Here is a 14,237-nt window from a genome sequence, read left to right as displayed (position 1 = left end):
CCAGGTACGTGGGGAGTTTCTTGCCTCTTGGGACATCTGATGTCTTCTGCCAGCGTTCAGTGTGTGTTCTGTAGGAGTTGTTCCACATGTAGATGTATTTCTGATGTATTTGTGGGGAGGAAGGTGATCTCCACGTCTCACTCTTCCGCCATCTTGAAGCTCCCCTCCTGTTGTGTTCATTTCTTTCCCTCTGCTCAAGTCTTCGCTCTCCTGGAATTCTCCTTCCCTTTCCATGTCTGTCATTTTATGCTTCTCAACCTTTAAAGCCCAGTTAAAAAAACACAATATCCTGTATGAAAAGTATCTTTTTATTTTTGGTAACTACGTTTCACATTTTTTCTTTGATCATGAATTCCTATAACCATTCATTTTCTGAATTGTGCAGTAATGGTTAACTATTTAGATTCCAACTTAGGTTTCCTGGATTTGAATCACAGCTCTGCCATTGAATACTTCAGTGTTCCAGAGCAAGTTACTTCTCTGTGCTCAATTTCCTGTCTGTAACTGGGGACCATCGTAGAACCTATACCTTAGAGTGTTCTTGTGAGGATTAAATGAGTTTCTACAAGCAAAATGCCTAGAAGAATGCAGTGTTCGTAGTAAGAACGACATAAGTGCTTGCTGTTATGTCCTGTCTTGCTCATTAAGTGTTTTGCTTTATATTATTCAGGACAGAAATTCAACTCCAACACATGTAAGCACAGCAAGGGAATTTATTGGCCCATTAACTGGGAAGTCCAGTGATAGACCTAACACCAGGGACTCAGTGGTGTCACTCAGCAATGTTCTTTTCTCTGTGCTGCTTTGATTCCCAGGCAGGTGCTCTATTTGTGGTACCCCCTCCAGCATTAGGCTTACATCCTTCCACTCCAGCAATTAGGTAGCACCTCTTTTTTCATAGCCCCAGTAAAATTCTTGGTCTTGCTTTAATTAGCCTAACTCAGATTACATGTCTACCAGTGAGCCAAAGTTTGTAGCCAGGGGGATCCTCATTGGTCAGGCCCTGGAGACAGAGCATAGTTAGCTCTAGTCAAACATTGTGGCCGAGGGGTTCCCCAAAGAGAAATCAGGGCATATGTCTATCTCAATGTCTGTCATCCCATTTTGATGATAAGCTCTTATGGTGAGGAAAATGTTGGACTCCTCTTTTATGCTTAACATTGGGCAGAAGCTCAAAAATGACTTCGAAATGGACTTATATGTGATGTCAACCCTAAGACTAGAAAGTGATCTGCATGAGAAACCTGGACTCATTCAAAGCTGTCTTGGAAAGTTAGCACTTGGGGAGGGAGGGAGAAGAATGAGGTGGATGGGGGAGGGAGAAGCCTTCATCTGCATTTGTAATGTTTTATTTTTCAACAAAATGATATGAAGCAAATATAGAAAGATGTTCATATTGGTTAAAACTGAGAGATGGGAACTTGGGTGTTCTAATAGTCTTCGCCTTTTTCTGCATGTCTGATGTATTTCACTTGAAAACAACAAAGTGACAAAACAAAGCAAAAAGCAGTAGCTACTTAGCCAGGCAGTGATTTTTTTCCCCTCTGGGTCTCCTGGATACCAAAGGAGAGCTCAGCAGTCACAGAATCCCTGGTGGTTTTCTGACTAATGTCATTCATGAAAATCAACCCTTCCTTCCTGCTCCCTCATCTGATAAAAAACACAAAGTTCAGAGTCATTTCAAAGGGAAGTTCAGCGTTATCTCAAAGGGAAGTTCAGCAACCTCCGGACATGGTTTGGAGAAAGAGCTTTACCTGAAACCCATATGAGAAGTAACACTGTCAAACATAACGATCATAGTCATAATAGCCATCCCTTATTGAGGGTTATTTCTCAGGTACTGTACCAAGCACTTAGTATACATGATCTCATTTAATTCTCCCCACAGCCCTCTGAGGTGGGTAGTACTACTGTTCCTACACTGTAGATGAGGAAGCAGAGGCTCACACTGGTTAAGTCACTTGTCCAAAGTTGCATAACTATAATTTGTGGAACTTGGTCTCTAATCCAGATCTGTCTGAGTCCAAGGTCCGTCTCACCCCTTCTGTTTACCCTCCCCAAGGGGTATCATTAAGAACATGGGCCCTGAAGCTCTGGACTGTGCTGTTTACTAACCAGGTGACTCTGAGAAATCCCTAAAACTCTTTGAGCCTCAGTTGTACGTGAATGAAATGGAGGGAAAGAAGCACTCACTTCAGAGACTTCCCTGAGGGTTAAATGAGACTGTGCATGTCAAATGCTCAGCACAGTGGTTGGCAAATAACAAGTGCTCAATAAATGTTAGTATTTTTTTCCATTAGAAAAAGGTGACACCTCATAAGTCCATTCCATTTTAGTCTCTTTCATCACAATAGTATTTTGCAGCACTTTAAAAAATTAATTATTAACACACACTTCAATAAATTTAGATGGGTCTACAAGGTTTTTAATGAAAATGAGTAACCCCTTTCCCTATCCTTCTCCACCCTCAATATCTGCTTCTAAGAGTAAATCACTTTTGATTCTATTGGCTTGGGATTTTACCTCCTTATCTCTTTTAAGGTAAACTTTTTCTTTTGATATCCCTGTAGATTCACATACAATTTATTTCATATAATAAATAGTATAGAGAGGTCCTATGTACACCTTATCTGCTCCCCCCCAGTGGTAACAGTAGTACGATATCATGACTAGGATATTGTCATGGATGCAGTTAAGATACAGAACATTCCCACCACCACAAGGATTCCCCATGTTGCCCTTTTATAGCCATACCCCCTTCCCTCCTGTCTCCACCTTCTCCTTAACCTCTGACTTCCACTAATCTGTTGTCCATTTCTATAATCTTGTGATTTCAAGCAGTTTGTATAAAAGGAATTGTATAGTATGTAACTTCTGAGATTGGCTGTTTTCAATCAGCATAATTCTCTGAAGCTTGTTGTGTGTTTCAATAGTTTCCTTTTTATTGTTGGGCAGGGTTCTATGGTTAAATGTACCACTCATTCTCAGCACTTTTTATATCAATGCTCAGCTATGTATTCACGTGTGGCCCCTGCACTTAGTTTTAGGGCCAATACCACTTTTCTTTATTCTCTCCCTTCTCCCTGTCAACGCATGTTAGTCATCTTCAAAGTGATGCCTCCCAGCAGACTTACATGTTTGCCTCCTGCTTTTTCATCCCTTTATTTGTCATTCTGACAACAATTCAAATTACCCTCTAAGAAAACAAGGAAGGAAATCTACAAATGTCCCTCATATATAATTTCCCCCTGGTAATGTTTTCATTGTCAGGTGCAGAAGTTATTTTGTACATTTGCACAGAACATGTGAGGAATCATAAGTGACCCATGCTAGTGAAAAAACAAGGAAAAGGTTTGATGGGGTTAAAGCTCTGACTCAGAGATCATTAGCTACCTCGGTGCAGGCAGAGCCACGTCCTGAGCTGCATTGCCCGGAGAATCCTTTAGCTGCTCTCTCAAGGATGACATTATCGGTAACATCAGGAAATGACTTCCCTGCATAATTGCTCCTACCATTTACTTTTAGTTGTAAAACATCTAAAAAAGTGCGTGAAATGTCTGTGCCTGTGTGTGTCCACGTGTGTGTTTAGGGTAGAGCTAAGGAGGGAAATGGGTTTGCACACACAAACAATAGATTTTCTAAATTAGTTTGTCTTTCTCCTTCTCCATTTGGGTTCTTACTGCCTGTGTCTTTGCAACCTTCTCCTACTTAGCTTTACACAGAGTTCTTTTCAAGGTCATGGTAGCAGTAAGCATCAAAAAAGCCTTGTTTTCCCTATTGAAGATTGTAAACACTTTCAGGGAAAAGGACTACTCTTTCCCATTTTTAATTGTTTCCAACATAGTGTCTTCCACATAGTAAGAGCTCAGTAAATACTTTTTGGTTTGATGTATTGTTGAGTCATGAAAGTGTGAATTAAAATGATCCACCTTTTTGAGTTTGGCTATTTCTAGGGGCTTTGAGAAGACATTTTTCGTATTTGCCACTTTCTATTTTTTTCTCTCTGACATTTTGCCGAAGAGCTTGGTTTGTCCCCATACTTTCTATTCCTATAGAAGAATGGACTGGGAGTCAGAAAGCCTATTTCGAGTGTTGGATCCATCATTTACTAACTGCAAGATTTTAAGCAAGTCAACTAATCTTTGTAAAATGGTATTGTAATGAATACTCAGGTCTGCTGGGGCAACCTAGAGATCATTCTGCCCAGAATTTTCTGATACAGTGTAAAATACTGTCATTGCCTATTTTGAGGGGGTGAAGGGAGTACAGGAGAGAGAGAACTCTTTCTACCTGTATATATAGAGATGGGTATTCCAAAAATGTGGACACTGACATTATTCTTCAGTGCATGGGTTTTAGGGCCCTTATTAACAGGTCTTTGATATCTTTCACTTCAATTATCCCAGAAAAGTTTGCCATATATTTTCCCCTTTCATAAGGCAGAATCTCTTTATGTAATTTGTTGCAATTAAAAATTCTTTTGGCTTTCCTGCAGAGCTCTAGGGATATTGCTTTTTCTTAGAGATCTCAGTGGAGTGAATTAATCTACATTCAAGCAAGATTAGAGATTCAATTATATGATAACCTTTAAAAGGATAATTATGTTCTTAATGCCTTCAGCTTTTGTTGTCAGAGCCGATTTCTGAACATTCCTTTCCAGTTTGGCCTCTAACTGTATGTCCGAGGTCAGTGGTGATTCCCCTTTTGCGATATGTGGTTTTCATAATTTGTAAGGCATAGTTGCTACCCCCAGGAAGGCATTGGGACACCAAGATGCCTGAAACATTGGCCATTAACCTAGATACTTCAAGATGATGGATTGAGTAAGAGCAAGTATAAAGAATGGCAACTGAGTAGAACTATTGTTGCTGAAATGTCAAAACAAGAGGAAGGCCAACTGGTCAACCATCACTTCTTGAAAATCAAATCACAGGGGAAAGAGGCTAATATTTCTGCAAAACCTATCATGTGCTACACACTGGGCAAAGTGTTTTAAATATATTATTTCATTTATTTTTCACAACTAGTACCATTTTATAAACAAGGAATTGAGACTCAGAAATACTGATTCCGTAGCATGCACAAGATTGCACTTGTAAGGGGCAGATTTGAACACAAATCCCTGACTCCAAAGCTGATGATCTTTCAGTAGGACTTGCTGCTTTGTGGTGGAAGAAACAGGTTCACTAGGATGTGGGGTTGGATGAAGATGCTGATTCTAGAGGGACTTCTGGAAAGATAGCAACATGAAACTAACCCTCTTTTCCATTATCAATCAACTCCAATATATCTTCCTCTTTTGAGTCAACTAGTTGGGCCTGCAGGTTGCTAGGTGGAAGTGAGGCCATGGATTCTGTGGCAGTCCCAGTGGAGAGAACTTGTACAGGGTTTTCTGCTCTGCGGGTTGGGCCAATGTCTAGCTACTGGTGACAGAGAGCCCTGAGGCAGGGGTTATAAAATGAGGATGCTATAAAGAGTTTGGCCCAAAGAGATGTGTGGATTTTGGGAAGAAGTTTGATGGCCCTCCATGTGTGTGTGCCAGGTTTCCACAACACCTGAGATGCCAAGGAATAGCCAAAAGTACAGTCTTAGTCATCCCTGCCTTTGAGGAACAGGGAGGCTCCTACAGAGCAACATTTTGCCTTCCTCCACTGTGGACTGCTACCTGGTAGGATAGTCCAACAACAACACCTGAGCCTAAGTTATCCAGAAAAATCACAATATATCCAAATCAGAGATAGCCAGATCCAGCAGAGCATACTGAATTCAGCCATAAATAGAGCTGTTGAAGGAAACATGACAATATGGACAGAAAAGTAAGTGTATTTAAAAAGATTCAAGTACAGTTTGAAAGGACTTTTTAGAGCTAAAAATATACTTCCTACAGTCATAGCTGAGTTAAGGCAAAATGACCACTTTTAAGATGACATAGCAGGCGTGGAAGAGCAAGTCCATTGACATGAAAAGGTCAAATTCAAATGTAAATTAGGAAAATGCAAATTAAAATAGCAATTGGATATCACTTTACAATGTTTAAAAAAAATTAAAAAGACAGATAACATTTAATGTTGGTTGGGATGCAAGAAATGGGCACTCCCATACATTGTGCTGGAAATGTAAATTGTTATGGCCATTTTGAAGAGCCATGGCAACATCTTTTAAATTAAAAATACATAAAGCCTTTGAGTCCAATATTCTAAACTTGGAAATCTATCCTATACAAATAAAATCACCACTACACAGGCACATATGTATGAAATTATTTATTGCAACAACACTTGAGGTGGCGAAAAATTGGAAACCTAGTGAATTCCCATTAGTCAGGGACTGCCCCATATAAATTATTGTAGGTTGACATTATGGGGCTATTACATAGCTTTTGAGAAGCTTGGGAGAGAGCTGTACCATATCTCTCATTGTGGAAGAATTTACATGAAGTATGAGTAAAACAAGGTATGTGTGTGAAAGTTTGTGTATTTGATTATCTCACCATGGAGAAAAATATGCTAGATTATTTACATGCATTATCTGAGTGGGTGTAGGGAAGAAGAGGGAGGTAGGAATCAAGAAAAGAAAAAGGAAAAGGAGAAGTAAAATATGGAACTAAAAAAATACCTAGTGCATACATGAATTTATCTTGTTTGTGCATTTTTGAATACATATGTGTATATGTTAAAAGAAATAACAGAAATGAAAAATATCAGATGCTGAATTTGAACAGTTAATGCCCTCCCTTTTCTCTGCTGCACTATGCCTGTCCACTAGTTGCAGACTCCTTGGTTACCATCTGACAGTTCAATGGAAGAATCCAGTGAAAAGTTCAGACGTCTGGGTCAGAGACAGCACAAAGTTCAGCTTCAGCCTAGTCTAGGGGCAGGGATCAAAGGTTCCCAATTGTAGACCCCTGAGAGTTTTTAGAATATTACTCACAATTTAGTTCTGTTCTTTTGCTTATATTTTTGGACTTGCCTTGTCTTCAAATGAATTTGTTCTTATAAGGTCCTTTTCTCCAGATCCATAGGACAACTAGAAAGGAGTCCTAGACCTGGGTTCGAGTCCTGGCTAAGCCACTTACTTTTTGCTGTGAAACTCTGATAGAGCCAGTGCCTTACAGACTTGAGCATGCATTGGAATTACTTGGAGGTCTTGTTAAATTACACCGACTTCTGGATCTTACCTCCAGAGTTTCTGATTCTGAGGATCTGGAGTGAGGCCTGATAATTTGCATTCCTAATAATTTTGGTGTGATGCTGCTGCTACTCGTCCAGGAACCATAACTTGCAAAGCATTTAATTAGGCTCTTTAATCTCTTGTAACTTCCTTCCCCCTCCCCACCCCGTAGGGAGAGTGAAAATAATAATAGACTTAGGGTCTGCTGGGATTTGAAGGACCTTATGAATTCAACCCTCTCCCTTTTGTAGATGAAACTGAGGCTCAGACAAGTGAGGAGACAGATGCTTTTCGGCAGAGCCAGGGTGAAAACCCAGGTCCTGTGAGTTCTGGTGCAGTGTCTGTAGCATCCAGCTATTTAATGCTGTCTGGGTCATAGTCTTGATGGGGGAGCAAATGAAATGCTGATGGAAGTGTCCCTACTGAACCCTTACAAAAGCAAAGGGTCATTATTATCATTTATTTATGTCCTAACTGTTGAGTGGCGGTGGGGCAGGGAGGTGTCGTTGAAGGGGTCTAATAAGCAGCATCCTTTTTTTCATGGCTCAGTTCTAAACCAATTGATAAATAGCATAAAACACATGGAGGATGAAAATATCATTTCATTATTGACAAAGATCCTTTGAAGGATGAAGCTTTTATTTATTGGTGAGGGATCTCCAAATGTTAAACCCATGAATTAAAATGGGAAATAAAGGTTTTCTCCCTATTACCTTTTTTTTTTTTAAATAAATTTATTTATTTGTTTTTGGCTGTGTTGCTTCTACCCTGCTGCGCTCAGGCTTTCTCTAGTTGCGGTGAGCGGGGGCTACTCTTCGTGGTGGTGCACGGGCTTCTCATTGTGGTGGCTTTTCTTGTTGCAGAGCACGGGCTCTAGGCACATGGGCTTCAGTAGCTGTGGCCCGTGGGCTCAGCTGTTGTGGCTCACAGGCTCTAGAGCGCAGGCTCAGTAGCTGTGGCGCACGGGCTTAGTTGCTCCGCGGCATGTGGGATCTTCCCGGACCAGGGCTCGAACCCGTGTCCCCTGCATTGGCAGGCAGATTCTTAACCACTGCGCCAGCAGGGAAGCCTGTCTGCCTATTACTTTTAATGAACCTCATTTAACCATTTCCATTGGCCAATGAAATAAATCATATTATTATCACCACTTCACAGCTGAGGAAACTGAGTCTCAGAAGGACTAAGTGATTTGGCCAAAGTGGAGTTTGGATTGGAACCAAAAGATAATACCTTCAACAACTGTCTATACTTAAATTATGCCAGTGTTTCCTTTTGTGAGCATTAGGTTTGCTTGGGAAACAGAACGTCTATGAGTCATAGGCAATCAAGGGTTTATTACTGGGATTAGGCTTTGCATGCTTGTGGAGCTGGAGAAGGGCATGGGAGGCTGTTGTCACCACCACTGGTGATGAGCCTGAAGCCACTATGGGTTAGGAGAGCGGGCAGTTGGAGAGAAAAACCAGCCATAAATTTGGGGAGAGAGTGGACAAACTGGAATCGTGCCTGCCTTTCACCTCCACCCGACTGGTGATGTGGGTGACCAGCAGAAGTGGCTGGCGTGTGTTCTGGCCTGAGACTCAAAGAAGCTGAAGAGCAGTCCAGACTACAACACCCAACAAATCAGCAGCCACGTGGGTGGGCTACAGTGGTGCCTGGCACCCAGTTGCTTCAGAGCCAATTGCTGCTGCTTCACTTTTTTTTTGGCCGTCATGCCGCTTGCGGGATCTTAGTTCCCCCACCAGCCATCGAATCCGTGCCCCCTGCAGTGGAAGCACAGAGTCCTAACCACTGGACGGCCAGGGAATCCCTACTTCACTTCTCCTCTCCAAATCTCACACAAGCTAACCCAGGGCCAGGCAGGGACGGGAATTCTGAGCAACATAGTTCTAGCTTGGCTGAATTGACTGTACAAAACCACCACACACTGTGAAAATTGTTTTGCATAGGTTCTTCATTTATCTTCAAAACAACCTTCTAAGGCAGGACCTCCAGTTTACAGATGGGGAAACTAAGTTTGAAGAAGTTACATAATTTTTTAAAGGTATAAACTGCCTTAAGGTACATTCCAGTAAGTGTTTTGAACTCAGATCTGAGTGACTTTAAGCCCATGCTCTTACCCCCTGCATGACACTATCCACTGATTTTCCTCTAAGCATCCATCTGTGCTACTCTTATGGAAACTGATGTCACTGACATAAAGTAAGAGACATCACACAGGACTGCTCCAGGCATATTTGGAGCCCCAAATGCTTTTCTCACCTTTCCTCATTCCCTAGACTAGGACTTCCTAGACTGGGAGCTTCTATTAGAGGATAGGCCTGCTTGGGATGGGCTTGGGACAGCAGGAGGCCTGGGAAGGTCACCTCCAACTCTTAGCAACCTCATCTGTTTACCTTAGTACGTGTCATGACTTCATGACTTGAAGGCTATGATCTCCCAGGATATGACTTGCTTCACAGGGAAGGAATTTGTTGGCCTCTGTGAAATGAACCTAAGAGAGGAATGGGGAGGACTTCTGAGCAGCCTGTTAAATGAGAGATACTGGCTAGAGGCTGTGGAGGAGAAAGCCTTCATGTGACACTACCAGGCTCCCCGGTGGCAGCCAGGTGTCTTGGTTTTGATTTTCGTTTTATAAATATTTTTCCTACCTGTCAGTTCTCCAAATGGAGGCAAACTCATCTCCGTGACAGCTGAAGCATAAGAGCCCCAGTGAATATGTCAGAGCTGAGGAGAAAGTTTCACTCTAAAACAGGCATAAAAGGAAGAAAAGATAGAGGTTCTCTTTTATCAAAGAGTCTGGACAATACTAAGGGGGAAAATCACATAACAGGGTGTTGAATAGAAAATGTCCTGCTCTTTCTGGAGCTTCAGTTGAGCCCCTGAAGCTAAGGACATTGGTTGATAAGTGCTCACACCTTCTACTAAGAAAGTTGTCAGTCATATCTATGCAAGACTTGCTAAGAGATGCCCACCAATTTCGGTCACTATTAGCAAGCGCATTTAAGAAGAGCCTAGAAAGTCATTGAGACAAAATAAAACCAAGATTCTCTCTCAGGTTGGGTTCTTTCAGAAGCAGACCCTGAACCAAAGATTCATGTACAAGTAATTTATTAAGAAAGTGTTCCCTGGAGAAACCAGCGAGGGAGAGGGAGGATGGACAGGGAGGAGGAAGACCAAGGAGGGCGCTACTTCGGCTGAGTTCCCTGGGTCAGGCTGATCCCTGAGGGAACTCTAGAAAGTGAGTTACACGTCAGTGTTTGCTCTGTCTGGACGCAAAGGAGCTGGGTTTCTGTACTCTCACACAGGGTCTGCTCTTAGCTCTCGGTGCCCAAGGCCATCCTCTGGAGGTCCCAGCTGCCCTATTAGCAGCAAAGCATTGCAGAAATTGGAGGATGAGCTGATAAAAGAGATCCCAAGGGACTTACTGCAGTGACAGCAGCAGTGTCTGCTACAGAAGGAAAATTGGGGGGTAGAAGGAGGTTCTTCTCTCCACCACAGCACTTCAGGCCAAAAGAGGGGCCCTAGGAGACCCAGTCATGGAGATCAGGGCTGCCTGCATCTGGAGAGCCTGGCTTCTCTCGCATCTCTGGTCTAGTCTGGTGGGATGCTTGCTGCGCTGAAGGAGCTCCTGGGCTCACCTGATGCTGCCACTGGGCCAGAGTGGAGTGTGGTGAGAGTTCTGGGGACGACTTGATTTGTGCCTCCTACTAGACTTTGGCATCAAGGCTGGAGAAGCAACAAAGCAGCTGCAGCTCCCAAGGACATGGTGAGGAGCTAGAGCAGAAGTGGAGCATCTACACATAGTGGCAGCTGAATGGTGTGGTGGTCAAGGGTATGGACTCTGGAACTAAACTGCCCAAGTTTGAAACTTGTCTCTGCCATTTACTAGCTATGTAATCTTGAACAAGTTTCTTGACCTCTTGTGTCTCACTTTCCCCATTAGTAAAGTGGGGATAATGCTATTATCTTCCTCGTGGGGTTGTGATTATTAAAATCAGATTGGGCATATATATATTCACACACATATATATACACAGACACACACATATATCTACCTATATATCTACCTACTATATACATAAGTAAAATCTACTTTGTATATATCTACTATATATAAAATATATCTCATATATATTATTATTAATATACTAATATATTAATATTTGTATTATATATGTAACATATACTACCTATATTACGTACAAGCCATATTATATACATATAATATAATCTACTATACATTATCATATATCTTAGATATTACTAAGTGATTACTCAAAGTCATTCTATAAAAGCAGATCTAGGATCAAACCAGGCATCTGACTGCAGAACCTATAGTCTCAACCACTATGCCACACTGATCTTGAATATACTTTATACTCTAAAGGTTAAACTGCTAGGGAGCTTTGAGGTCAGCCAGCTTGGATCTAAATCCCAGCTCTGCTATTACTGTTAACTGTGTGACCTTGGCAAATTGTTGAAACTTCCTAAGATTAAAACAGTATCTCCTTCATTGAATTGTTAGGATTAGATGAGATAACACGTGTAAAGTACATAGCAGGGTGCTTAGCACAGAGTAAGTGCTCAATAAATTATTATTGTGTTATTTTCCCAGGCCTGTTTCTACCTCTGCTTCCTGCCTGCATATTCATCCCTCACCTTGGTTTTCTGTCCATGTTGAAGAGCTGTAGACTTGGGCTGGGGAGAAGGGGGAAAAGAGACAGCAAAGCCAGGCTAAGGAGGGCATCTCTCCATGACAGGGTCTAAGATTAAAAACAGAGACAGAGAGAAAGGAATTGGCGGTGATGGAAATGTCACTGACTATGCACTAGTGCCTCAGGACTTTAAATATTAGTCATTTGACTTTCCTTTTGTGTTTTATTTGTTTTTCTACACAGCATGATCAAGCCCCGAGTTAGGTTTTAAAATTGAATGAATCATCCCGTTATCCTTGAGAAATGCATCAGGGACAGGAAGTATTATTCTCATTTCACCAGTGAGAAGCTGATAAACAGAGAGGCTAAGTGGTTGGTTCGAGGTCACAAAGCCAGAAATAGTATTTGTGGTCAGTGTTCTGGCCTTCAGATATTACTGCGTCCCCAGGTGACAGGACACTAGTTATGTCAGGAGATGAACAACAAAGTGACTTTATGAATATGGAAGAGATGGGGAAAGAAATTATGTTGGTTGATCACCTACCCTGTGCTAGGTACTATGGGAGGCATTTTATATTAGTATTTTGTCAAATTCTCACAACTACCATACGAACCAACATGTGAATCATATTGGTGCTATAGTCCCAATTTATAGATGAGCAAACTGAGACTCATTTAGATTTGAACTAGTGCTTCTGATTCCAGAATTTGTATTATTTCTCATTATGTCAAGCCGCTCCTGGATGTTTGGTTCTTGTTTCTATTTCATAAGGAACCTGAAGGCCAGTGGGGCTTCCTCCTGGACACCTCTCTCTATCTAAAGCCAATGCTCCCCGCTACTCTCCCAGATTCTATTCTGTAGCAATAGGATGCCCCCATTCCTATTTGATTGCTGCTGCTTCCTGTCCTCCCCCTCCCCGCTCCCTAAAACCTGAGAATTGGAACCTTAGTGATGTTTTCTGGGAATGACAAACCCTGTGCAACCTCCGATAGTGGTTACACAATCCAATTCTTGTCTATAGATTGTTATTGACTCCTTGCTCAGGCCAATATATTGTTAGATTTATTTCTTTATCTCCGGAACCTGGCAATAGCTCTGTTCTAGCATATAGCTCAGTTCAAAGCAACTTAATGATGATGATATAATAATAATAATAATAATACTGTAAAGCAAACACAGTGGTTCCCACATTTCTCATTGATTTTCCAGAAGAACTCAGGGTATGGTTATGTTTGTTTTCCCAGTTTTACAGATGAAGAAATGGAGAGTCAGAGAAATTAAATTAGCTGTCTAGAGCCTCATGCCTAGTAAGAAGAAAAGCTGGAATTTTGAACACAGGCATTTTTTATTCTGAAACATCTCCCTTTAATAATTTATCTCCTTGCTTCAGTTAGCATTTGCTGGGTAACAAACCATTCCAAAACTTAGAGGCTTAAAACAATAACTGTTTTATTTAGCTCATGATTTTGTGTGTCAGCTGGAAGGTTTTTCTGGTAATGGTTCTAAAACCTTAGCAGCGTGTCAGCTTTATCTCAGAGAGCTTATTAAAAATACAGTGCCATACGCTTGGAGATTCTATTTGTGGGACACTTAGGAATCCACATGTTTTACTAAGAGTCAGATGATTTTAAAGCTGCCAGTGCCCAGAGCAGCATGTGGGAATAACTGCTTACTGTATAAAGCTTGACACATTTTCTTCAACACTCAACACAAAGATATACTGAGATCACTTTAAGAGACTATTTGGAAAAAACATACGTAAAAACATCTTTTCCTGTCCCTACAGATCCTGCATGCAAAATATACTCACCCCCTTCTCCAGGAATGAGGAAATGATGTTTCTAATTACTGATAATAATAGTTTACATTATTGAGTACTTACTAAGTGCCAAGAATTACGCTGAGGAATTTACTTGGATTAGTGGTTTTAATTCTTTCAATAATCTGATGAAATAGGCACTATATTATGAGGAAACTGCAGCTTAGTGAGATGAGTGTCTTTGCCAAGATCACCCAGTGAACTGAGAGCTAACCCACCTACTTAATTGCTATTCCATGACTCAAACCCAGGCTCTCAGCCTCCAAGGCCTGTATCCTCAACTACCAATCTAAATTGCCTTTTAAATAGAGTTTGCTAGTTGTTTCTTATTATGTTTTCTCATTTAATTTCCATATTAACAGAACTCCAAGCTTTAGCTGGGCACTTTGCCACCCAAAACAAAGATAACATTTCCCAGCCTCCTTTGCAGGTAAGTGTGCATGTGGCTAAGTTCTGGCTGATGGGATATGAGTGGAAGTGACATATATAAATTCTGGGTCATGCCTCTAAAGGAAAGAAGTGTGACCTTCTTCTCCTTTAACTCTTCTGCTGGCGTGAGACCATCATGGTGTGCCATTTTGGAATTAAAGAT

This window comes from Eschrichtius robustus, chromosome 11 (genome assembly GCF_028021215.1).
Source record: "Eschrichtius robustus isolate mEscRob2 chromosome 11, mEscRob2.pri, whole genome shotgun sequence".
NCBI classification, from domain to species: domain Eukaryota; kingdom Metazoa; phylum Chordata; class Mammalia; order Artiodactyla; family Eschrichtiidae; genus Eschrichtius; species Eschrichtius robustus.
The sequence above is the reverse complement of the archived record's forward strand: the minus strand, read 5'-3'. Positions refer to the sequence as shown.